Here is a 27,781-nt window from a genome sequence, read left to right on the forward strand (position 1 = left end):
TTGGAAGAAGCAATAGCAGATTATAATGGAAATACCTCCTGGATAAAGATCCACGAGAAAGATTCTGCTAAAGGCAAGCTGTGGCACTTTGAGCAAGTCTCTAACCATTCCGCTACCACAGTATGTTTTCAATCCCAAAATTTGCAGGGCACTTCTTATCTGTCCCCCAAAACATGCAGGATATCTCATAAATGTTGATATCCTTGAGTTCATGGAGCAATTTCAAATCCATTAGTTTATTTGATACCTTTAATAACCTTCGGAAAAGTGAGAACAGGGATAAGAAAAGCAAATTTATATAGGAGAAAATAAATCTTTTTGTAGTTATGTGTCTAGTCCAAACTCCCAGAAATCTAGATATTCAGATTTCACTTCAGTGATCCCTGAAGTTTCCTAAGCCTCTTCCAGTCAGGATCTAGTGATGATAAATATACACAACTACTATGTACCCACAAAAATTAATTTTTTAAAAAATGGGGTCATGGATATAAATACTATAAGGGCTTCCCAGTGGTAAGACACAATTATCACAAGAACAAGATCGCCCTGGCGTGCTATCTTCCTTTGCCCGTTCCTACTCCCTGACCAGTGAGCGGTGTATGCCCACCTCAAATACAAGCTGGGGGAAGTTCCAGACTGACCTAGACATGTTTGCAACCCCCAGGATTCCTGGAAAAGCAGGCAATGGGCTTCTATCAATCTCTGTGGGTTGACAGAGGTTAGCCTGAAAGATTATCTAGTTCTCTCCATTAGAACCATCCCAGGTTTTTTAAAGAGAGGAGCCCCGCTCTGGAGTCCCAGCAGGGGGAGAAACAACACACCCCACCTAGATGATTTCCATATAGCCAGGAAACTTCACTTGCTGGAGCACTCTTGACAGGGCTTTCTTCGTCTTTCCTCCTGGCTTTTCTTTCCTTCCTCTATGAGGTAAATAAATACTTGAAGAAGAAAGTTGTGAGCTTTTTTGTTCTGTCTAATCTACATATTAGAACTAAAAGACTGTATTTTTCCCCAAAACCAGTCATGTTGGCCACGTAGCAAAAAATACATTTCTTTTTGGGGGAAAAAAAAAAAAAGTTTATTTTACATGTAAATACCAGGAAATTCTTATCAGGGTGTGAAAGTTCAGGTTTTGTTTTTCCTTTCATTCCCTTTCTCTCTCCTTAACGTGGAGAAAGAAGAAAACAAATCTACAAATATCTCTCTTTATAGTGGAATCCCTTTTTTCTACCCATGCCCCGCTGGAAGCAGTGTGCCTCTAAGTGGCTTCTGATGCTCTGGTTGAGGTCGTTCTGCATTCATAACAGCTACTTCATTTTCCCTAATCCCCAGACCAGAAGGGAATAATGTAACACCCAAGATAAAGTAGGCCTGGTTTTCTGACATCCCTCTAGCAAAGGACATTTTCTAACAAACTCAAAACACTCAGGGTTGCAAATAGTGAGAGTTGTGTTTAATTTAAACAGTATTACAGTCCCTTATGTCATAGAATCACAAAAACCAGTGATTAAGAGGCTTTCTCCAGCCTGACTCCTTCATTTTACACTTGAAGTAACAAGGTATCAAGAAACTGCAGCCTGGCTCCATTTGCTCAGCTTCTCAAGGGCAGACATGGGAAGAGAACCCAGGCTCCTAGTCCAGATTTTTGCAATGTGGTACCATCCTCTCTAACACATGGGTTCAAAATCCAGGGAAACTTTACTGGGAAAATTCTTTCAAGAGGGGAATCTATGAGAGATTACACATTTCATCATTCATTCATTCCTCAAACATGGATTAGGTATCTTTTATGCCTGGAACTGTGTTAGGCAACAGGGATGCATAAATGAAAATGATGTGGACCTCTCCCTGAGAGAGAGAGAGAGTGAGAGAGAGAGAGAGAGACAGAGACAGAGAGACAGAGAGGTGGCAGAGAGAGAGAGGTGCAAAGAAGCACAACCGCTTTATACTATTGCTTTGGTGATGAGGTTACATTAAAAAATATCATGGTGCGAGTTATGCCAATCAGAACACCAGGTGTGAAATCTTCCCTGTCTCTAAGAATTTTAGTTAAGTGAGCATATCCTTGCATAGCCACCCTCAATGGCCTACAATCCATTCTCTGCACAGCAGCCAGAACAATCGTTCTAAGGAACGACCAAGGTCATTTGATTCCCTCACTTAAATTTTTCAATGATTTTCCATTGTTCATGGGACAAATTCCAGAGTTCCTCAGAGGGTTGGGAAAACCCCTATCTAACATGCACTCCTTCATACCCTGTATCCTGTTCCTACCTGCCTCGCCAGTCCAGCAGGCTGCCTACTCCCCTTGCTTGCACCCGGCCTGACATATTGGTCCTTGTCGGTTTCCCCAAAGCACTGGATTTACCCTTGCCTTAGGGTCATTTGAACAAGCTGTTCTCCTTCTCTGGAACTCTTTCCCCCGCCAGCTGGATTTCTCATCACTCTGTTCTAACTTCTGCTCACCTAGCTGACTCATCGTCATTCTTCAGCTCTGAGCTTGGACACCACATCTTTAGGGAGCTCCATGACTCCCAATGCCAAGTGACAGCCCTTCTGTGTGCTGCCACAGTATACTGGTTCCTCTGCCTTACATTCAACAGCTTTATTATACTGCCTTGTTAAGGTCTCTATTCCTCAGTAGACCATAACTGTGAGGGCAACTATTGTTTTTGCTTTGTTCCCTGTAAGGCCGGGGTCTAGTACAGAGCTTGGCAATCAGCCTGTTTTCCAAAAACATTCTTTGATTGCCTGGATAAATGAATGTATGAAGGTGTGTCTATGGGCATCTCAAATGGGGAACCACAAAACCATGACTGGGATGAAAAAGTTCTAGTATGAACTTGATCTGTCTTGAGTTCTGGAATTCAAGAACAAATGAGCATGTCCTAAAGTAAGGAAAAGCTGACCGTTGATGGAAACAAATATTTAAGATTCATTATCCTAAAAAGTGGCTAAGGTAAATTAAAATCTTAGGTACTCAAGGGATGAAAGAGATACAGAAACGATAGCTCCAAAATGAGGACTTTGTTATTCAGAGGGGCAGGCTCAGGAAGAGGAATCAGGACTCAGGGCTCCTCAAAGCCCAGCTGTATGCTTCCTTCATTTGTAAAATATTAGGAAAAGGCAGGGGAAGAGAGGCTGATCTCTGGAACCTTGGGGATTTGGGGCACAGGAGAGTCTCCTGCAACACATGCCTCCTTGCAAGAGCTGGAGGAGCAGGGCTTGTCTGTTTCTTGTCTCTGAACACCCAGATGACTGCACAGTTGGGCACAGGTTGTGCTGGGAGCAGGCAAGCTGTGAGTTCCCACTCCCAAACAAGGAGGGAACTCTCTTAAGTAGTCCCAAAGTGTTGGCGGGAAAGTGCGGAGTATGTGAGTGTGCGCGCATGCATGTGTGTGTGTATGTGTGCGTTTGGGGCTGCAATTTAAACTTTATTAGACTAGTAAGACAAGGGAAGAAAACACAACCACAGAGGAAAACAGAAGGCAGTAGGCAGGAGGGAAATGTGACTTCTGAGATTGATGCAGCAGAGTAGAGGGATAAGAAGCTAGAAAAGGAAGACAATTAAGGAGCCTCCCCTTACAGAGGGCAGATCAGCTCACAAGCGGACTCCAAGTGTGTCAGAGTTTTCTCAAGGTCTGCCTTTGCACAAAGTCTTCGAGAGTTAGCCAGAGGCAGCCTAGGTAAGCCACCTTTCTCTCTCCCTCTCCTCTCTTTTTCCCTCTCGCTGTCCCATTCTCTCTTCCTCATCCTCTCCTGCCAACTGCTTGTTCCCAGTGCAACCACCGACAGGCCATTATAGTTATAAAAGAAAAAGAAACTGCAAGAGTCGCCCTAGCCACAAAAGGAAACCCATACATGCTGAGGCAGTTTATATATTTTGACATCTGTACTGCATAACATGTGTTTCTTGCGCTCCTAAAACCTCTACTCCTGGTTTGGGGAGAGCACTATGCTCTATCAGAGGCGAGTATTCTCTAGCTCTAAGCACTTAGTGGGGGCTCAATGCATGGTCCTCAGCCTTCCAATACCCCCACCAAGTGCAAGGCTCCAAAGATGATGATACAGTGTATATGAGAAGAGAACAGAAGCATCACATATACCCTGCCTCTCTGACAAGGCTGTGATTTTCTCCCGGTGGAAATCTGGAAACCCAGCCTCCTCTAAACTATCTAGTGACTCTCTGAAGTTACAAAAGCAACATTGTCCAGTCCTGTCTTAAGGAAGATTAAACTGCATTTAACAACCCAGGAAAGGTAATGATCTCACTACAAAATCAACACACGGTGGTGGCCAGAGGCTGCTCCAACCATTGCTCAGTGACCACCCAACACCTCAGGCTTTAACCAGCCATTCATCCTTCTCCTTCCACCCGGCTGCTCAGCTCGAAGGCTCTGACCCAGTGACACCACCCCACACTGCGCAGGATTAAATGCTCTGGGGCTGAGTAAATAGACCTTGGCAGGCAGTTTCCTGCAGGGGCTGAAGGGGAGAGATCCCCGGTCTGCCCCAGCCCTTGGGCTAAAATGACAAGTTCCATAATTCCCCACTCCATGGAAGCCCTCCACAGGCTCCTCACTCCTCCTCTGAGCTAGGCTGAAAGAGACAGGAACAGAGGAAAGAAAGGAAGGGGCCAAACACTGAAGGAGAATCTTTGGAGAGTACTAGGAAATAAGTCACTTAATGGAAAAGTCTAGTGCCTTACTACTGAATTGGCCAACTTAAGAAAATTACATTTTGACCCCAGTAAAGGTAGAACAGAGGCTTTTTGTTAGTTTGTTTGTTTTCTTAGTAAACACCATAATGAGATAAAGAAAATCAGATGATAAAAATAAACAATATGTAGGATTTGGTACCTGAGAGTTCTTTATGAAAATATTATGCAAGTGACATCAAAGCCTCACTGATAAAGCTTTTAATGAATTTAACACTAAGTCTAAGTTTACAAAATACTCTGAATAAAACTCAGAGAAAAAATGGTGGAGTGATTAGGTGACCCTCCTCTAGTTCCAGGTTTTTGAGACTAGGCCCCCCCTAGGCTGAGAATGAGAGGAGAATGGCAGGGAGGGACTGTCTCTGCTCCAGAGGGTCTTACATTTTTGACTCTCAGACGAAGAGGACCAGCAAGTGGGTTTCACACAAGGCCAGCTCGGTATCAATGCCTCCAGACTTGAGCCAAATGAAACAACTCAAGTCTTGGCACTGGCTCTTTCAGGGAGAAGAGAGGGAGGGGGTCCGGGCAGATAAAGACGCTTTAGAGAAGACGCCAGCCCACCCCGCAGCCCATCCACACACACAAGAAGCTTGATTTTCATGCCCCAGGGAATCTGTCAGTGAAATTCCAGAAATTTGCTTAGAGATTGTAAATAGAACAGTCGGGTTCAGAAATGGGAAGGCGGCTCCCCGTCTCTGCTTCTGCACAGAAAGTACTAATCAGTGCCATTCTGATCCAATAGACAAATAAAGTGCTTGAGAAATCAGACTTTTATCATTGGCCCCAAAATGGGCCTATTTCAGCTTGTCAGAAGTTGTGTGAAAGTCAGATTTTGAATTTGGATTTCCTCTTTTGGCCTGTTTTTATCAGACTACAGAGGCAGTGCCAAATATGAACTGATACGGAGCCCAGAGCAACATGCATCCCTGCCTTCCTCCTTGACGGGTGTCCAGGAACCTCCTGTGTCCTCAGTTTGCCTGCATAGAAGCCTGGGGAAAGGGTGGTGATGTCTGCTCTGAAGTGGTGAGCGGAATAGCCAGAGACATACAGGTGCAACTCTACCCACCAGATGAGGGGACGGCAGCCCCAGGACATACGCGAAATGGTGCAGGACCCGGGACCAGTCAGGTCCACACAGGAGCATGCATAACTGTGACAAAATCACAGCCACAACCTAACAGTTAATGCTGATGGAGAGATTACTAAGTGTTAGGGAGTGACTCTGAGTTTCAGAGAGAGACTGAGTTGAGAGTATAACCCAGTTCTGCCACTTAGAATGGTGGGATAGTGGCCAAGTAATTTAACTTTTACTTTTTTGAGATGGAGTTATGCTGTGTTGTCCAGGCTGGATTTAAATTCCTGGGCTCAAGGGATCCTCCTGCCTCAGCCTCCCGAGTAGGTGGGACCACAGATATGCACCACCCATGTCCAGCTTATTTTTTAATTATTTTTTAATTATTTGTAGACACGGGGGTCTCACTATGTTGTGCAGGTTGCTCTCAAACTCCTGGCTTCAAGTGATCCTCCTGTCTCGGCCTCCCAAAATGCTGGGGTTACAGGCATGAGCCACCATACCTGGCCTACCTTACTTTATTGTCCACATGTTGGCCTCTAAAGCATCTCTGCCTTCCTCATCTCAGTTGATCCTCTCCACCTCCTGGGAGGCAGTCTAAGGGAAAACTCTTCTCCCTATTCTCCCAGTGTGGAAACTGAGTCACACAGAGACAAAGCAGGAGCAGAATGCCCAGGACAAGACCTCAAGCCCTGCTGATCCTACACAAAGTATTAACCTCTATTAAACTGATCAGCATCAGAGATGGGCATCTGTGAACACATGTGTGCTCCACAGGAACACGTAAGCCCTAAATTTCCCAGGATATTATCTCCCTGGGGCATTATTATTTAAGGTGTTTTATATTTCTTTACTTTCTTTTTCTGGCTAAAAGATTAAAAGGCAAGACTTCTTTAGCCATGAAGGATAAGCCCAAATGGCACAGCTCAAGTGATGAATACGGGGAATTAGAGGGAAAGAGGAAAGCTTCTTAACACACACTTTCCAATTGCCCTAGAGCCCAGGAGCTTAAATATTTACCATGAAATTTCCTGTCCCTATGCTTTTGGGGAAGTTTCTAACTTGCTAGATGGAGTCTTATCCTGATAGTTCCACCTCACGGTGTCACTAAATGAAATGAGAGAAGATTCTGTCTGGTTTTGAAATCAAAATTTCTTTGGCCTTTTAGAAAAAAGAAACAATCTAGCCTGGGTTTAAATCGTCACCCATATGGACAACATGGGCTGTGCTATGGAGCAAAGAGAGGGCTCTATAGCCTGATGTCAATCAGGAACAGTTAAATATGAGCCCTAGGGGTTGGGTGCCCAGTGGAACCCTAGAAGAAGGTTGGGGGAAGAAAAGATCCTAAAGAAAAGTGCTTCTTGTTTGACATCCAGGCCTCAACCGCCTGTCCACAGTACCTTCAGGATGGGTACCTGTTCATATACCCTCCCTCTCACCTGCCAGGGCAGCTATACACAGATAGCCACACCTCCGGACTTCACAGGAGATGAAAGAGAAATACAAGTCAATTACAACTACACTAAAATGGCTCTGTTCATTGAATATTGAAGGGCAATTAAGGGATAGAGGCAGGATAGGGCCATTCAGAAAAGAAAAAACGTGATCCTATTTGGACAGTTTATGTAGAGATCAAAGTGCAAAGAAAGTGGCTTGAGCAGGGATCTTCTTCTCTGGAACACAGATCCATCATGTATCTATGATCTATGGAGGCAATGAGTGAGACGGCCTTTAAGGTCCCTTCCAGCTCAGGTAGTCTTTAATCTTGTTATTCTAAATCCAGTCTCTAAGACTCACTGTTTTTTAGTCTTGGACAATAAAAAAAAAAAAAAAAAAAATAGTGCTGTCTACACTTGGAAATTCCTAAACTGACCTAAACATGAAAAGTATGCTCCATCCTAATCACTTGAATTGAGTGAAGGAATTAAGTGGTAAAACAATAAACTATAGAAAACAGCAAATTAGAAAGTAAGGTAGACAAAACTATATTTTATTCAGCTGTTGAAAACAACGCTATGGTGGAAGTGATGGTAGGGAAAAAAAAAAAAAGTAGCCAGAACTCAAGTACTGAATTCTTACAGGCACTCAGTGAGAAAGAGAAAAGATTCTAGACTTCATAAACCTTATGTTACTTCCCTGGAAACTTTCCTGCCTTCCCAGGCTATACTACTGTAGCATCTTCTACATCCTGCTAACTGCAGGTATCACAGAGAAATATCCATGTTGACTGAGTTATCTGTCTCTCTCAAAAGATGGTGAATACCTTGAGGACAAGGAGAATGTCTTATTCAACTTTGTCAGTGTAGGGCCTTGCACAGAGCCTCTATAAAGTAATTGACCAAAAAATATTTTGAATCAATGAGCCATGAAACTATATCCCCAATAGCAATTTAAAGAAAAAAGGATCCAGGGCACAGGCTAAAGATTTTGACTTCTGGTGAGACCTTTAGCAGCAACGCAAGGTGCACTGATTTGAAGGTATCAGCATTTTCATAGTTTTCATCAGCATTTTCAAGAAAGTTAAAAAAAAAATTCTAAATTTACCTCTAGGAACCTTTCCATTAGCCTCGCTCCAAAGCATTATATCAAATTTGAAGTGATCTGACTCAGGAAAAAGAAAAAAAAAAAAAAAACGCCAAGTAAAAGCATAGAATCTCAGGAATCTATTGTTAAACTCCTAGAGACCTGTAACTAACTCAAATTGAGAGGCTACAGTCATTTTTCTTGATGAGGGTCAAGAGTATGTGCTCTGGGATCAGGTGACCCAGGTTCAAATCCTGGCCAGGACCCTTCCAGACTGTATAACTATTTTCAAGCTGAGGTTGAAGAATATTTTCCAGAGTGTCTGTAGAAGAGTTAGATTAGATGACTCCCAAGTGTCCTCCAACTCTGAGTTTTCATAATCCCATGTGTTTGCACCCTATCCACAAATCATCTACTGCCAAGTCACATTCTACATGACAACTCTTGCCAGTCTCCTCTACACGTCCTACTTGTGATCACCACCTATAACAGTGATCCATCAGAGGATGCTCATGCTAGGAGAGATAAAGATGCAAGATAGGTCATCAGCATGTCTTCGCAGTTATTTTATAAGATGCATATATCTAAGCTTCCTACATCCACACACCCCCACACTCACACCCACAAACACACTTACACACCCACCCTCACACACACACTGAAACACATATACTTTCTACTGAAGGGTACTTCCAAGGATCAAGGTCAGAAATGTATATTTCAATAAAGTTTCTCAGGTGGAACAATTTTCTACGGCTTCGCCCCTCACTCTGACTGAGACTCCCCTGACTGTGCTGCGATCCATGCCTACATCAAAAGAGGCAGTAAAATCTGTCCTAATTTTAAGATTAACAACTTCAAAGTGACAGCCTCAGCTCATAGTAAACCAAACAAAATTTCTAGGAGGAATTGGTGTATAAATCTTGGGCCTCCCTTCCTCTTTCTCACATTGTCCCTCAATAACTATGATCTACCACTGGCTCAAACTTTTGTTTTCAATCTGATTGAATGGCCATGTTGTCCCCCCAGGCACCTGTAAGTGGTTGTGGTAGGAAACTAGAAGTATGTTAACATGTCACCTAGGAGCTATGCCTTTTACCTCACCATGCCATGCCAAGAAAGGACATACACTCATAAAGGGGGAGGAAAGACACACACACACACACACACACACACACACAGAGAGAGAGAGAGAGAGAGAGAGAGAGACTCGTTGAGATTAATACTTGGAACCTAAGGTATGAACCTACTTTCATCACATTCTCTTCAGCTAGCCTGAGATAGTCTGCAGTCGCCCAGTGGTTGGACTGGGTTTTTGTTTACTTGTTTGTTTTGGTTTGGATTTTATTTTCCATCAGTTGGGAATAAACACCTAAAGAGTGGAACTCTAATATCTCGCTATCACTTCTCTATATTCTGGGAGCAAGAAGAAAGTTTGTTTCTATTGACATTGCAAAAACGAGTTAAAAACATAACTTCAGTGCTCTGCTGTGAAGGAGGAGGGAGGTGCCCAGCAGACCCCACAGTTCTCTGGAGTCAGCTCTGCAGTGTCTCCTGGGGTTTCCTCTTTACCTGCTTTCCTTGTGCTTGTCTGTGAGCAAAGCTTGCTATGATTCCTTTGGGGCCATATCTGTAACTAAGGCCCACTAGTAGGTAGGTGTCAAAGCCACAGAGCACTCCCTCCATGGCCATCCCTCAGTTACAGGAAGATCACTCACAGCACAAGTAACATCAGGAGAGAAAAACTGTGCATGCCCACTAATAGATAGTGCAGAGGTCTAGGGCACCTTTGTGTATATGCTATGCTTCCTCTATGGACAGTCTCCACATTTATTTTTTTAAGTTACTGTAGATTTTAGATGGATAATTATGAACCCTTATTCAATAGGAGTAGGTGGGAGAGGAAGATAAGGTAAAGCAGCAACAATCCATTCAAGGATCCACATGAACAAAGTGTCTTTGGTCTTCAATGAGTACCAAGAAAGTAAAAGGAATTTAAAGAACAAATTACCTCTGCTAGATATTTCTATACAAAAGGGCATAGTTCATACCTCCAAAAATCCAACTGAGCTATGAAAATATGAATAGAATAAAAGATTCTTTCAGGTAGAAGATGCTTAAGGAGGAATCATCATATTAAGATATAACATGTTTTGAGGGTCTACGCTCTGCCAGGCATTATTCCGGGAATTTCTATATCGATCACTATATTTAAGTCTCAAAATGTTCCCCATGAATCCCATTAAACAGATGAGAAAACTGAAGTGCAGAAACATTAAGAAACCTGGGTAAGGTTATCTGGTAGTATCTAGTAGAGCTAGATTCAAACCCAGGTTAGTCCAAGTGCAAAGCTCAAAGCTTAAGCACAGCACTTAATTACTTGGGAGGATGACCAAGAACAGATGCACCACACTGCTGAAGAGTGGAATTTTCCTTTAGCCCTGGGGGTTACGCTCTTATGAAAATACCCCCAGGATCTGAAGAAGCCTCAGAGCCAAGAATGTTCCTCTCCCTGACGGGCATCAGCATTCCCAGGGATGCGGTTCCCAGTCCCTGCTGGGCCAGGGCAGGACTCCAAAGGAGAGGAGGAGGCCTAGCCCTGTGCTCTCCAGGCAGATGTGGGTCCTCGAGGTGTTTTCTTTCCTTTTTCTTATTTAAAGAAAAAACAAAACTCTACACACTCCCCACATGTGAAATGGCACCAGCACTGCTGCCAGACAATAATTTTACAGTCACACGATGACCCTTGAGCAAAGAAAAGAGGAAAAGCCTGCACCCCACCCAATCCAAACCCAGGAGAGTCAACCTTTGGAAAAGCCCAGGTCACAGAAGATCAAACTCACATGCTGAGGAACAACAGGAGGTGGGGAGGCTGGGGCGGGGGAGAGGACGGGGAAGGAGGAAGCATAAAGTTTAAAGGTCAAAACAAATGTCAACCTAACACCAGTACTGTATGAACAGCACACAGCCTCACTGCTAGACAAATAAATGCTGCCGGGGAGGCAAGGTATCAAGAGGTTTTATGAACTCTTTTCCTGGAATCGTACACATAGGAAGTCTGTTCCATCATATAAGCTGCAAAGCACAATATTTATCCCTTGGGGGGGAAATCATGGAGCTGATATTGAATCCACAATACAGAGTTTCTCCTCCATTCTCTTCCCAGCCAGCCTCTGTTCTTGCTGCACCTCCAGGGGCCTGTGAGCAGGAAATACCCATGTTGATTTTGATAAGAGTGGAAAGGGCTGCATGCTGATGAGAATTCAGGGCACAACCCTGCCTCCACCTTCTGCTCTTTCCCAGGCATGACGTGGTCCCTCTGAGCCCAAGGGAGGCCTGAGATGAATGGCATCCACATGTCCTCCTCACTGTGGGTGTCTCTGACCCTGTGTCCCGTTCTGTGGGTATCCCAACTCTGTCTTAGGGCCTTACATGAAAAATGCCTTTTTGCAGAGCCCAAAGCAGTTAAAGAGAAACCACCGGTTGGATGGTCTGGGCCTGGCCCCTTTGCAGGGTCTCTTGGATGAGCTCTCTGCCTATTCTCATCGTGCTTGTTATGTTAGCTGTTCACCTAACAGTTTCACCCTCAGAAACTCTGGTGAGGGTCCTCTTTCAGTATCGGGACCTGACACCACCTGTGCACCCAAGCACCATCTAGACCAGTACACGAAACCACACCAGCCTCTGTGCGGGCTCACAAAGACACTTAATTGCAGAAGTCCCAGAATTCTCACTCTCAACCCAACCATCCAAAGAATGCTCTAGACTGTCCCTAACTCCTAGTGGATCCTGAAGTTTCACCTTCAGAAGTTCTGAATCAGTAGATCTGGAGCGGCTCCTGGGAATCTCTATTTATGAAAAATTCCCAGGTAATTCTGGTGCAGCCAGCAACCCCAACAGCAGGCTGAAAACGGGTGACATAGGCTATCAGAGATAACGGTATTGGCCTCCTACAAGGTGAAATCAATGGTCTAGAGTGGGCAGCTCAACATGCAGCAGGCCACTGTGATGGCCATGATGAACCTCACATGACTCGGAACCCTCATTCTAAGGGCCACACAGTTCTCTACATTGCCTTCCGGTGACAATCCTGGGTCTGGAATCACACCTCCACCTTCTGTTCTCAGGCCTTCTCTGATTCCAAGAATGCCTTCTCGAATGCAACTTTTCTTGCTACCACTGTACTGTCAGGATATATTTGACTCTACATTCTAGTGTATAATACCTCCCACACTTTCTGATAAGATTGGGTTTACTGAGCTCCCTGACATCTGTATAGTTATCACCTACAATTGAAGACTTTTATAGGAATGACACTGAATCTTCTGTGGGCTGTTCCTGAACAACTAAGGCTGAAAAATGTTTTGCTCTGGCAAGTGCGAAAACAAAAACAAAAATAGTGTGAGATGTTTGTCATGAAACATCCAAGTGCAATAGATGAAAACATGAATCCACTGTATATCCCAAGGACACTTCAAAAATACCAAAATCCTAGACTAAAAGGATAAATCAAAGGCAAAAATAGATAAAAAATAAGTTAAAAATAAACCAAATAAAGGAGGTGAACTTGGAAGATGTTTGATGTCTAACTGATCAAGAACCAAGGAATTCACTGTAGATGAGAGTTCCTTTTTTGGACCAACCACCAAACCAAACGCAAGCCCCAGCACCCTCTCCAGCCTCCTTGACTCAGCTCTGAGCAGTTGGCTGACCCTTCAGCTTGTTTTTCCCTCTTCTCTTCCCTGCCATTTTAGTGTACCTCCTGCCTCTGTCACTGAAGAAAAACCACAAGCAGGTGTGTTATACCCCACAGGTCCCACTGTCCAGCTCTCTTCACAGGACTGTTGCAGAGGTAAAAGAGACTATCTGCCCATCTTCCACACTATCACCCACTGTGGGTATATGGAAAACAACTGCAGAGCAAGCAGTCTTTGTCTTCTTATGAGGGTTTCCACGAGGTTTTCTTCAGCAACCAAGGGCAACTGTCAAAACAACAAAGTCTTTAGTGAAACAGATCTCCCTATATGCTTTATGAGGTTTGCAACAATTTAGGAACTGTAGGTTTCTTGTGTAATTCATTGTCTGATATGGTTAAGCAATGATCAGTATAAATCCACTAATGGGAAGCTCAAATCCTTTTAGAAGGAAAAGAACAAAACACCCGGTAATCACCAAAACTCTTGGTGAATATGAACAAAATCCTCCGCTAGTCTTGACAGATCCTTAATGGAACAACCTGTATTGTAACCAACCCAATTCCTCCAAAGTAGAGAAACATTAATTGAATAATTAAACTGAATAAAGAAATCTGAAAATATTTACACTTTATCCTAAGCTCTGCCACACACAACATACATACCAGACACATACCACACACACACACAAACACCAAGAAAGCATTTACTAAGGTTTTAAGTATCTGTGTATGTGTATATGTGTCTTTCAAAATATTTTTAGAGAAAACTTCACTGGAGATCCCAATATGTAACATAAATGAAAAGCAGAGCCTGCATGGTTAGAGTGGGGTCAGAAGAACAGATTCTTCTCACTTAACAATCTCTTGGCAATCAACATTGGACTTTGAAGCATCAAAACCTCCCAAATCACCCCTTAAAGACCACCAGCCCAGACTCTACAAGACTATACATTACTAACAACAGGTGTGGGTCTTCATTATAAAAGGATTTATGTGCTTTCACCATTCATTCTAGAGTTCATTTACCAAGTCCCTACTGTGCTCCTATACAGAGACACCAAAGTGAAAGAGACATGAATCTTGATTCCAAGGAGCTCAGTCTATTATGGGAAAGAGAAGTCATCAGAATTTTCCAACCATTAGAACAAGTAACGTGATAGAGGCAGTCACAGGATGCTATGGGCTTCCAATTTTCATCCTACCAATAGTTTTCAGGACACTGTTTCAAAATGGACTATCTTTCAATTTATCAGCTTGCTATCACTGGGGCAGAAGATTGGGCACTGAGAAAATGAGTATATCAAAGGCTTGTTTAAGAAAGACTCTATGAAATGTCTATTTCATTTTATTCCCACTTACCATCTACACTGTAAATAAGTGATGATGTCAAATATTTAAAGACACAAGAATAACATAATTTTCACAAGATATCAAACAGCATACATCTCCCCCAGGATTATAATGCTGCAGATGGTATGGTGGCCTACATTGACCCTAATCACAAACATGAAGCTGATAACGCATATCACATTTAATGCAATTTACTAACCCATTTAATCTTTTTTTTACAAATATTTCATATAACCATCTTAAGGAGGTAAGGAGTTCCTAAGCTGAATACCAATTTGGTGAGTTGAATTTGCTGACATCCTTTCCTTTGCTGAACTAGAAACCTTTAAGTTCAAGACCCAAGTCACAGACGGTGACTCCTCTGAGAATAGTTTTCTAATAAGTTGATCTGTGCCCAGATAACTCAATTTACTCCCACGTAACCCATGGAGTCCTTAATAGCTGCAGGATTGTGGGGTTTTTTTTGTACTAATGGATGCCATTATTTTGGGGAATGAAAAAACACTCACACTAGTAAGAAGGGAAAGGAATAAAGGACTGTAGAACCTTGGGAAGGAGGAAAATGGCCATGCAGATGACCGCATCATCTTTGCTTGGACATCCCCAGCAGAGGGAGATGACAACTTCTTGTGGGAGCACATTCCTCTCAGGCAGACTTTTTAGATTTTTATTTACAAAGACAAATTTTCTTAAGTTGATACGAAGTTTTTCTTCCTGTCACTCCTACCTATTGTTTCTAAATCTGCTCTGTGAAACGACAACGAAACGAAATTCTCCCCCTTCCATGGGACAGGCCTTCATGGGGTCTTACAGATTGCCCTCCGGTGATCTCATCACTTCATTCCCAGTACTCTGAAGGACTATAATAGAACAATGCTCAAAGATATGTTTTTAGAGATCATTACCATTTCATTTTACATTTTTTAAATTGCATAAAATACACATAACATAAAATTTATCATCTTAATCACTTTTTTTTTTTTTTTTTCAGAGACAGGGTCTTGCTATGTTGCCTTGGCTGGCCTTGAACTTTGAGCTCAAGTAATCCTCTTGTCTCAGCCTCACAAGTAGCTGTTACTACAGGCACCCACTACCATGCCTGGCTCATTTTCAACCACTTTTAAGTGTATAATAGGTAGTATTCAGTACATTCACATTGCCACGCAACCATCACCACCATCCATCCACAGATCTCTTTTCATTGTGCAAAACTGGAAGTCTATACACATTAAAAGAAGAACCCCTCCTTCCCTTCTATCACCCAGCCCATGAAACCACTATTCTATTCTGTCTCTATAAATTTGACTACTCTAGATACTCATATAGATGGAGTTGTACAGTGTTTGTTCTTTTGTTCTCATTTCACTTCATATAATGTCCTCAAGTCTCATCTATGTTGTAGCATGCATTCAAATTTCCTTTCTTTTTAAGGCTAAATAATGTTCCATATCATCATTCCAATTTACAGACATGAAATCAAGACTTCAAGAAGTTAAGAGCGTTCCTAAGGTCACACAATCAGAACTGAAGACAAGCCCCACGACCCCCTATCCACTGCCTAACCATGTATCATGCTCTATTTTCCAAATGTCCTGTATTTCAATGTGGACTGAAACTGAACAGTAAGCCTCCTTTACCAACTTTCCCTAGGCAAAGAACTTATCTTGTTCTTGGAAGCAATTCCACACACATACCCCAGAATGGGAAGTACCTTTCAGATAGAAGTGAGCTTAAAAAGCTTAGAGATTGCAATTCTGAAGATCCAAGCACTGGCATAGGAACTAGGCAAGGAAGCCTGTGGATTTAGTCCTACTATAGGCTGGCTAATAAACACCACTTCCTTAAGTGTAACTCTAATTACTATTATAATCATTTACTCTGTTCCTTTTGAGGGGCAGCATACTGCAAAGCCCCTTTTCTTTGCTTATGCTGGAACTTGAGCTCTTGTCGTAGGTAGCAGGAAGAGGGAGATGCTTCATGGGTGCTTGTTTGTTTTTAATTCTTCCTTTTTTTTCTCTTTGGATGTGTGTTGCTCTCCCTCCTGTTGAGAAATAGGGAAAGGCATAGTAGAGTGTAACCAGAGTAGAGCGCAGTCATTCCTCACAGCTATTACTGCTTAATAAAGAATAGCACTTCTGCAAGGGATGAGGTTACTGTCATTGGTGCATGATTAATAATGATTAATTTGATCTGTGCCGACATAAACTAGATCTGCCATTCACTAAATAATTATTCCGTAGCCTGGATACCATTTCCACAGGGCTCAGAGAAGTTGCTGGCCATTTATCACATTAAAACAAAACAAAAATCCTACATAAACAAGAGAAGATAAAATTAGAAACCATCACCAAAATAAAACCAAATGCCTTCATATCCACCCACAAAATGCCTGCTTAAAGCTGAAAACAACAATAACAACAAAACCCTTGTGTCACTATCTTGTTCCAAAGAGAGAGAAACAAAATCAACAAGACAACTTCTTTCCTTCTCCAAGGAAAGAAGAGGAACCAAATCTGTCTTTTTGTTGTGTTTGTTTGTTTGTTTGTTTTTTCCTACAGAGGGAAAGGTACATCTACCTACTCAACTGATCTTTACTTCTATCTTATAGGTAAGATGTCAACACCTGTTCAACACATAAGGAAAGTGTGGTTTGTGAGCTCTAGGTGAATTTCATAACACAGAGCATGTTTGTGGCAAAACTTGGTCTCAACCCAAGGCTTCCACCTTAAGGGCTTTCCTTTGCTGTGGCCTTTAACAAACTTCATCCTGGGCTAGATTCTAACCCTGACTGTCCCTTCTGAATTCTATTTTTAGAGGGGATTACTTCACAAATCATTTTACAAATATTTGTTGAACATGCACTCTGTGCCAGGCACTATGTTCTAGGCACAAGGACACAACATGAGCAAAACAAAGTCCCTGCCCTCAAAAAGCTTCCACTCTAGCACAGAATGGCAGGTAATAAACAAATAAGCAAGTAAAATATGTAGTATGTATTCACAGATAATGCTAAAAATAAGGCAGGTTAAAAAGAACAGAGATGGCCAGGTACGGTGGCTCACGCCTGTAATCCCAGTACTTTGGGAGGCTGAGGCGGTCAGATCACGAGGTCAGGAGAGCGAGACCATCCTCACTAACACAGTGAAACCCCATCTCTACTAAAAATACAGAAAATTAGCCAGGCATGATGGCACGCGCCTGTAGTCCCAGCGAACAGGAGGCTGAGGCAGGAGAATTGCTTGAACCCGGGAGGCAGAGTTTGCAATGAGCCGAGATTGCGCCATTTCACTCTAGCCTCGGTGACAGAGCAAGGCTCCAGAAGACAAAGATGAAGAAGAAAAAAGGAGAAGAGGAAGAGGAGGAGAAGGAGGAAGAAGGAGAGGAAGAAGAAGGAGGAGGAGAGGAAGAGGAGAGGAAGAAGGAGAAGGAGAAGAAAAGAAGAAGGAGGAGGAGGAGAAGGAGGAGAAGGAGGGGAAGGAGAAGGAGGAGGAGGAGGAGAAGAAGAGGAGGACAAAGAAGAAGAACCACAACAACAACAACAAAGGTAGTTATAAGAGGAGAGATCTGTGACTTTTTACAGGGTAGTCAGGAGAAACATCATGGATAATGAATGGATATTTAAGCAGAAGAATCAGGGCAAGTAATGCAGTTGTCTGGGGCAGAATCTTACAAGTAGAATAAATGGCAAAAGCCAAGTGCCTGAGATAGATTTTGGTTTAGAGTATTCAGCAGGGTGGAACAGAGTGAAACAAAGCCAACAGCTAACAGGGGACAGGTCACATAGGACTCTGTAGGCCATTACAAAGAGTTCACTTTTGTAGGAAATGAAATGGGGAGCCATGGGAGGGTTTGGAGCGCAGGCGCATCCTAATTTGACTGATGTTGTAGATGATTACTCTAGCTACTACGTGGAAAATAGAATGGATATTAGTTTGGAGTTCAGCTGTTAGGTCCAGGGTATAGACAAATGTTTGGTGTTTTATGTGTGTAAATGATATTTAATGCCATGAGAAAGGACAGAGAAGAGGGTGGAGAACTGAGTCCTGAGGCACTCCAATGTTTAGAGGTCAGGGAGATAAAGAGAGACCAGCGAAGGATTCAGAAAAGGAACAACTAGTGAGCTATGGAGAGAATAAAGGGTGGTGTCCCAGAAGCCAAGGGGAACATATTTTAAGAAGGAGGAAAAGATTAATATGTCAAATGAGACTGAGAGGTCAGTCAGTAATTAATGTTATCAGAAGCATAGGGATATCTCTCCAAAGATTAAATTTTGGCTTTCAGCATAATTAGAAGAGTACTGGAGAAAGTGTTTCATAGCTTAAAATGCCATTTACCATCTCTCTTGAGTTTCCAAATGTTCACAGTGGGAGTTTAGAGAGTCAATACAGTAAACATCAACTTCAAACAACCCAGCTCCGTGCTGCAGCTGGTGATGCTTCCTTTCACCAGGGATGCAAACACCTTCATGTCAATTGCCTCCCTGTTCCTCACCACATGCCAGGAAGCCTAGAGGGAGTGATCAGTTTACCTTTTCTTATTGTAGAAGTGAAGACACCAGGACACGAATTCGAATTATTTCTTTCGATTCTATGCCACTACGGCACAGTTTGTACCATTAATATATCCCCTCTGCCCATCAAAGTTTGACTTCCATGACCTTGCATTTAACATTTTCTGTGACCTACTATTTCATAACTTCAACTATTTACTTCAACCGCTGTAGTTACTCACTGTTCCCTCAACACCTGGAATGATGTTTTACTTACGGACTGGCATGCTTCCCTCCCCATCTCTATTTAATTTTAAGGTCCAGTTAAATTCATCAGTGAAGACTTCTGTAAATGAGGCCTCTTCAAAGTCTAGAGTAATTTCTCCCTTGTCTCTGTGACACTCATATAGCACTTATTATATACATATTAGTGTTTGCCTCCTGCTAATGAAATCTTTTGGGTGACAGGCACTAAATCTTTATCAAGTATTTATTCTATGTAATACTTGACATGATGCGTTATACCAAATAAATACTGTTACTATTTAGAGAATGAATGAAAAACTCATAACAAAGAATGGTAGAACTTAAGAGCTAAAAGCAAGTCAATAGTTGAGTCCAGTTCAGGACCTTTAAATTCTGACACTTAGATTCACTTTAGAAATGGCTGTTCCTTTCTCTGCCAATGCTAATCACTGATGGTGACAGAACTGTTAAATATGCTTTGAAGGACTTGGCTTTTTCACCCCAGACATAGGGTTGCATTGCCTTTCCTTCCCTGGGTACCACTCCCACATTCCCAGCCTCAATGGGAAACTCTTAACCCATCTCTGTTTGAAAAATAATTACATCTTCCCTTTCTGCTTCACAATATACCCTGTCAACCATTGAGATAATACTATATAGTAAACAAGAGACAAGTCAATGGTTATCTGTTCTAAGCACTGTGTGCTTAGAACTATGCTAGCACCCCTCCCACTTCTACCTCCATACCTGGCACACAGAAGAGAATGGACAAATATCTCTAGCTTTACATGTACTTGAAGATATGAACAAAATGTAAATCTATATGTGCTACTTGCTTAATGAGTTGTACAGTCCAGATAACAATATCTTAAGAACTCAGGGCCTAGGGTAATACCAAGAACAGACTGCTGTGAAGAAGAGCTCCTGTAGAGGTGTGTTCTGGGCTGGGCCTAAAGAACTGGAAGAATTTGCTAGAGTGATAACTCCAGGGAGAGCACTCCAGAAGTGGGAAAAGAAGTCAGGAAAGCCTGAAGCAGCGGGAAAAAAAAAGTGTTCAGAAGCTTGGTAGAACTGTGAATTGGCCAAGGTGAGAGGTAAAGCTTGAAAGACCAGTCTGGCCAGCTGGCCCAGTTCATTACATAATGGTCCTAATATAGCACCCTCTGTGAGTTTAGATGGCCAGGGTCAGCCAGGGTACAACGATGGGGCCAGGTCATGCACAAAGCCCTACCATTAGTCACAAGTCATGGAAGGACCACTGGAGCAGGAGACAGAAGGCCTGAGTCCAAGGCCCTGGCTCAGACATCAAAAAACCTATAAACAAGGCAACTTATTTCTCCTTGCCTTGATTTTCTCCCCTTAGCAGGAAAAAGGAAAGAAAAACAATTGTTCTGCCTACTTCCTTTGGTTGTCACGAGGCTCATATACAACAATGATTACCAAAGGTCAATTCAAAAGCAGTATGTGTACGGCATAAATATCTAACAAAAATATGGTAGTTGTCTTAAGAAATACACTGACATAACAACATAGATCCAATGAGAACACTGTAATCTGTGGCTGCCCTTACTCAAGAGGACATTCTCTTGATAAGGAACTATAGTCAATTCTTCAGGATTAGTGGGGTGCTGGAAAGAATGTTAGGATCCACATGGACTGATCTAGCTCTGCTATGATCTATCACGTATGACTTTGGGCAAGCTTTGTAAGCTTGCTAAACCTCAGTTTTTGTTTAGTTGATTATCAGTAAAATTAAAATGTGGGAGAGTAGACCAGTAAATGTTGGCCAATGGGTGCAAAGTTATAGTCAGAGAGAAAGAATAAGTTGTGCTGTTCTATTACACTGTAGGGTGATTATAGCAAATAACAATGAAGTGTATAGTTCAAGATGGCTAGAAAAGAAAATTTTGAATGCTGTCACCAGAAAGAAATGATAAATGTTTAATGTAATGTATATGGTAATTACTCCAATTTGATCATTATACTACATATATATGCGTTGAAAACCCACATTATACCCTAGAAATATGTAAAATTATTATCTGTCAATTATAAATTTTTTAAAAAATAAATAAAAGATGCTTTAAAAATAAATAAAGTAACATGGCTGATTTTGTGGTGAGAATTAAAGATGACCTCAATTGTAAAAGTTCTAAGTCAATCTCTGGTACATAGTAGCTACAAATGTAACCATTTTTATAATTATTTCAATATGAAAGACACTAAGGGCAATAGATACCACATCACATTAATCAGCCATATGCAAGGGATTGAAATGTCTTCGATATCATAAACATAACAAATCTTACTGGAGATTCCTCCCTTCTTTATGTATTCCTTTATTTCTCAAACTGAAGATGGCATGGTGGAAATCACCATTCAATGCTATTTAAACATATTACACCGTGAGTTAAAAAACAGTATATACATCTCCCCCTATTTCCATACCCATCTAAAAAAAAAAAATCAAATTCTAGGTCTAGTGATTGCAAAATAACTGAAAAATGTATTGTTATCGCATACTACACTTGAAATTTGAATTTGATTTTGTGCTTCTGTCATGTTTGGATTGGTAGGGGCTAGAGAGAAGGGAGAAGGAAAAGGAAAGAGGAGGTGTGTAAACCAGAATGGCTCTGAATAAGCATTTAAACTTAAAGGTAATAAAATGCACTGGGCTTCAGTCAAAGCCTCACTGCTTCCTTAGATGACAGAAATTAGGTCAGTTGACCAAGATTTCAGATTTGGCTTTTGCTGGCCACTGCTGCATTGAGATCTTGGGTAACCAAGGCAGAACAGGGCTTCTAAACAGGTCCTGGCTGATAATTTATAGGTTAAGCTGAGCATCTTCAAGTACAGACACATTTCAGGCCTCTGCAGTGCACCCACGTAAACCAGCTTCCTCCCTTCCCCATCCAGAGAGAGATGTCTGAGACCTGATGAGAGGAGGCCTCTATCTCAACAAGAAAGTAGTGAGAAGTTAAAGGTGAAAATATTCTATATGGCCACCTTTAAAATAAGGCCTGTTTCAGAAACAGTGTTTACCAAGCAAAGCAAAGGTCTGATAGGAAATGGAACCACCAGTCTGGGACATGTGTTAACCCGGTATTGTTACTGCTATTATAACAAGAGCCTCCACCACCACAACTCCTGGCAATGCTCAGCTGAGAAGTAGACCAGGTTCTCTGCAAGCATGCAGGCCACAAGTTCCCAACCTGGCCACACGGACAAATCATCTGGGGAGCTTGAAAGAAATATCAATGCCTAAAAATCATCTCTTGATTTTCTGGTTTAAGTGGTATAGGATAGGTTGCAGACATCAGTTTTTTAGAGTTTTTTGGTTGCTGCTTTTAAAATTTCCTAGTGATTCCAACATGCAGTCAGAATTGAGAACCAAAATCCAGTTTAAAACCATTGCATATAGCACAGGAATGCAAGGCTCAAAGATTTGCCATGAGTGACTTGCCTAACATAAAATGTGCTAGATTCGTTCTTCAATCAAATTGCCTTTCTCTCATTGTCCAATATTTTTGTGACATTTCAGGGAAATCTTTTTATTTTAGACTGAATTATGAAGCTTCTCGTCCCACCTCACCCTACACACACACTGTTTGGGGAACTGAAACTCTATAAGGCTAAGATGGAGGAGGGAACTGAAAGGTGAAACTAACTTTAAATAGGAACGAAACTGACAAGAGTCAGCTCAAAGGCCAAAAGAGGAGAAATGAAGCAAATGAAAACACTCCACCTCACTGAGAAAAGCCAGTTAGACCCGGAAAGTTCTTTCAGTTTAGATAATTTAAGGTTTCAGGGAGGGATTATGCTTTACATGTTGAATGTATCCCCTTCGCAGGAAAGCTTTGCAGACACCACAATTCTTGGGGGCAACTGCAGAGCCATAAAGGTCTGCTGATTGAAAACATACCTCCTGATACAAAACAGGAAGACAGTGCTCACGGCTCATGGACCACTATGGGTAAAATCGAGAGGCTGCCACCATCCCATGCCCCTGTAAAAGCACGCCAAACCCCCACAGCAGCACATTTTGATAACTGAAATATTGTCCCCTTGCCACATCACAAAAAAACTGACTCACCAATTATGAACTAAGGGAAGAAAAATGATGGTTCTCCAATTTGGAAGAGCCCACATTTAGATTTTCTGATGGAGAAAGGTGTTATTTAGAGAGAATAATTTTGAAAAGAGTTTGGGTGTAGACCATGGGCCAGCATCACACACATACAGCATCTGTGGTGGGCCCTGCAGGTGTCCCAGGGACACATGGGGGACTTTTCTGTCAGTGGGCAATGGAAGAAATGCTCCTTAATCTAAGTTGGTATTTTCTGATGTGGAAAACAGCTGGGAATCCAGGTCCATCATTTCTCATAAGACCATCCTAATGATTAAACCAGGAAAGAAAAAGAGGCAGTCAGGAGAACTAGACTGTCAAGGACATGCAATTCTTCACTGATGTGATTTATGAAATCAGCAGCAAGATCTTTTTAAAAATCTTTCAGGCCCAGCTTGGTGGTTCACGCCTGTAATCCCAGCACTTTGGGAGGCCGAGGCAGGTGGATCACGAGGTCAGGAGATCAAGACCATCCTGGCTAACACAGTGAAACCCCCACTCTACTAAAAATACAAAAAATTAGCCAGGTGTGGTGGTGGGTGCCTGTAGTCTTAGCTGCTCGGGAGGCTGAGGCAGGAGAACAGCATGAACCTGGCAGGAGGAGCTTGCAGTAAGCCAAGATTGTGCCACTGCACTCCAGCCTGGGCAACAGAGCGAGACTCCATCTCAAAAAAAAAAAAAAAATCTTTCAGCTCTGTGACTTCTGGCATCTCAAGATTTAGGTCCTGAGATCTATTCTCAGCTGTTTTATTTGTTCCAAGGAAAGTGCCAATTAGTAAAGAGAACGATCTGAGAACAGAATTATTTGATCAACCTTCTTAACTTGGCTAAAGTTCAGGAGTGTGTGCTCTCGGTCCGAGCTCTGTGGTGTCCTGACATCAGCGGCTGCCTCAGTAGTCTATGACCGGACTAACCTCTCCCTGCATTGGTGGCAAAATAAGAGCTGGACTCTACATGGGTAATAGATGGGAGGGATGGAAGCTGGGATTTTTCCCTGTTCTCTCTCCTGATAGAGAGTCCTCCACCCATCCTCAACCTTAGTACTCTCTGAGACAATGCATAACAGACTCATCTCCAACCAGAAATGGAATGGTCAGAAACACATCTCTCTAACAAACATAAATGATGTGCCTGGGATGTCTTGGGACTTAGACTTTCCTCATTATCTTCTGACATATTTTGAATTGTGATAGGTTTAGCAACAAATTAATGTTACCTGATCTACACCACACTGTGTTATTTATGCATTGCTTCCTATAATACTTTCAAACAGAGTTCTTAAGAGTCTGGACTCAGGAGTCAGGATTAAATCTCAGTGGTGTGAAATTGAGACAAGTCATTTAATCTAAATCTCCAATTTCATTATCTGCTAAATATTTCCCTCAGATTTGTTAGGAAGATTAAATAAGATAGTACAGATGAAGCACACAGTAGAGAGGCACATAGTATGTGTTGAGTAAATGTTCACTATTGCTACTAACATAATGTTCTTCAGATCTCACAATAATGCAATCCAGTTAACTGTAGTGGAGGCTGGCAGGGGATAAAGAGCACTCAAATTCAGGCATATATATGTGTATGTGTGTGTTCATGCATCCTTGGCTATAGGTGGCTAATGTGGATGGATCCTGTCTAGTGAGCTGGCATTAGCAGTGAGGCAGGATCTACACAATGCCGTGCTTGCTATTCCCAGCAGGGGTAGAGCTGTATATGGACCACACAGATAGTTGGTAAACCACTAATGGAGACTAAGAGTATTTAATTCAGATCATACATTTTTCATTGATAAAAATGATCAGAGAGACTGATCTTGGCCTTTAAGCCAAACTCAGGGCATAGGGAGAGGGGCCACTGAAGGGATTTTGGAAATAATCTCCAACCTTCCCCACTGCCCTAAATCACCTGATGCTGTTAACAATATCATAGGGGCTCATCCTAACAACTGTATCTTATCTTGGATGGCTCAGGAGTCAGATGCGTGAACTAAATTTTAGAGCCATTCTCCCCCACAAAAAAAAAAAAAAAAAAAAAAAAGAATTTAAAATGCTAAATCTGCCTTTTGTCAAATAAATTTAGAGTATCCATCTGCAGGGCACCAAAATGCCACATTTGTGAACCAGTAATGTCATTTTGAAAAATCAAGAAATCCACAAAACTGTTCCCTGGTGCTCTCCTAAGCATGTCCTCACCCCAGAGACAGCATGCCATTTATTCTCCTCACATAGAGAGGAGCCAAGTTCCAATTCACAGAGCAGCCCAGGAGAGCAAGTTCTCCTCCTGGGAAGCACTGAGAATGCTGAATTTTAAGGACAGAGGTTTATATGGAAAAAAGATACTGCATCATTAAGGAGGTTAATGAGCTTAGCGAGGCAGATGCCCTGAATGCTGAGGAGGGGAGGGAAGAGAAGGGAAAGGGGTGGTTTGAGAGACACGCCCAGGGAATTGCTCCCGTTCTTCAATGTCTGGGGTGGTCAGGAGGCGCCCTCCTAATGGTGGTCATGACAGCAGAAGGACAAGCACTCCCCATGGACCCTGGAGCCTGGTTTTGGCTGGACAGCAACCTGCCCTTTGCATCCAGCCCTGGGCTCTCTGAGTGAAGGATGCTCTTGTCAGCACTGTGATCCCAGAAGGCTCTGTGAGAAACCAACTAGTTCAGTGTTTCTCAAAAGGGGTGCCAGGGAAAATGTGTCCCACTTGAAAGTGTTCCATGATCAAATAAAGTTTGGGAAAAACTGCATAGCACTTCTCACTATGGAGAGTCACAAGGCACATTAGCAACATTAGCATGTGGAAGGCTCTGAGAAACGATTTATAAAGAAAATTGTTTAACTTCGTATTTCCTTTTTCTTTCTTTTTTTTTTTTTTTTTTTTTGAGACGGAGTCTCGCTCTGTCGCCCAGACTGGAGTACACTGGCATGATTTCAGCTCACTGCAACCTCCACCTCCCGGGTTCAAGCGATTCCGCCTCCTCAGCCTCCCAAGTAGCTGGAACTACAGGCTTGTGCCACCATGGCCGGCTAAGTTTTTTTGTATTTTTAGTAGAGATGGGGTTTCACCGTGTTAGCCAAGATGGTCTTGATCTCCTGACCTCCTGATCCACCCACCTAGGGCTCCCCAAGTGTTGGGATTACAGGCGTGAGCCATCGTGCCCGGCCAACTTTGTTGTTTAATTGGAGAAAAGGTATACAAATTTTATTAACATGTACACAGAAGAACCACAGAGTGATTACCCTGTTTAACTTTTTTTAAACTAAGCTGTATTGGTTAGGATCTTCCAGAGAGACAGGACAAACGGGATATATATAAAATGGAACTTATTAAGGGGGAATTGGCTCACACGATTACAAAAACAAAGTCCCAGGCAAGATTGTCTGCAAGCTGGAAAACCAGAGGAGCCAGAAGTATGTCTCCCAGGGAACTAGTAGTGTGGCTCCCAAAGAGGCCAGTAGTATGGCTCACTCAGTCCAAGTCCAAAAGCCTCAGAACCAGAGAAGCTTAACAGTGTGTCCCCTAGTCTGAAGCCTAAGGCCTGGGAATGCTCAGGAGGCTGCTGTTGTAAGTTCCAGAGTCCAAAAGCCTACGAACCTGGAGTTTGATGTCCAAGGGCAGGAGGAAGAAAAAAGAAAGTCGCCCCACCGTGAAGAGAGAAAGCAAGAGGGAGCTGAGAATCCCTCTTCCTCCTCCTACTTTGCCCTAGCCCACTCCCAGCTGATTGGATGATGCCTCACATTTACAGAGAGTCTTCCTCTCAGTCCACGGACTCATGTCTCAATATCCTCTAGAAACACGCTCAGACATGCCCAGAAACAATGTTTCACCAGCCTTCTGGGCATCCCTCAATCCAATCAAGTTGACACCTAATATTAACCATCACACAAGCATTTGTAAAACTTTTTTAATCACTGAATTTCCTCCCTTCTCATTTTTTATTCTAACAACATTTCATTTTGGAAAACATTTTCTGAAAAGCTGTTTTGTCCAAAATCCTTCATTTTACAACCTGTGAAATGGGTCTGAAGTTTTAGTAACCTACAAAGGGTCAGACACAAGTTAGTAGTTCATATTTTTCAGTGAGTTAAGGGCATAAGATAGTTTGGAGAGAGATTCCAGAAATTTGGTAAAGATGTCAGGACAGAATAATGATCAGCAGATCAATACTAACCTATTGATTATTCTCTCCCAAGAGCACTAGGCTGAAGGAATGTCTTTGATCCACTATGCTGGGGCTTTGGGTGTACTAAATTCCAGACTCATTCCTGAGAGAGGATTTTAAGTTTAAACAGAAATTCGGCATCAAGCCCAGCAACAGATGCATGAAGCTAAGATGCAAGTCCAGTAGAGAGAGAGCCAAAGAGAACCAGAGTGACAAAGTTCACATTGGTGTGGTTGACGGAGTCTAAATAATTTATTAAGTAGCTTAGATAAATTCTTGAGATGAAGCTCCATTCTCTTGACTGGGTATTTATATGGTCTCATGTGTTACTATGAATGTGTGGTACTTATTTTAAGAGGCCAAGACCACAGACATAAAGGGACTTCTCTATAAGAATGCTCCTGACTTT

General features: G+C 42.3%; 1 protein-coding gene across 4 annotated transcripts in view; it reads right to left on the minus strand.

The window, feature by feature from the left end:
• SETBP1 (SET binding protein 1) overlaps positions 1–27,781 on the minus strand; it is a 378,123-nt gene that overhangs the window by 275,682 nt on the left and 74,660 nt on the right. The gene's annotated exons all lie outside the window — the stretch shown is intronic.

Source organism: Chlorocebus sabaeus, chromosome 18 (genome assembly GCF_047675955.1).
Source record: "Chlorocebus sabaeus isolate Y175 chromosome 18, mChlSab1.0.hap1, whole genome shotgun sequence".
NCBI lineage: Eukaryota > Metazoa > Chordata > Mammalia > Primates > Cercopithecidae > Chlorocebus > Chlorocebus sabaeus.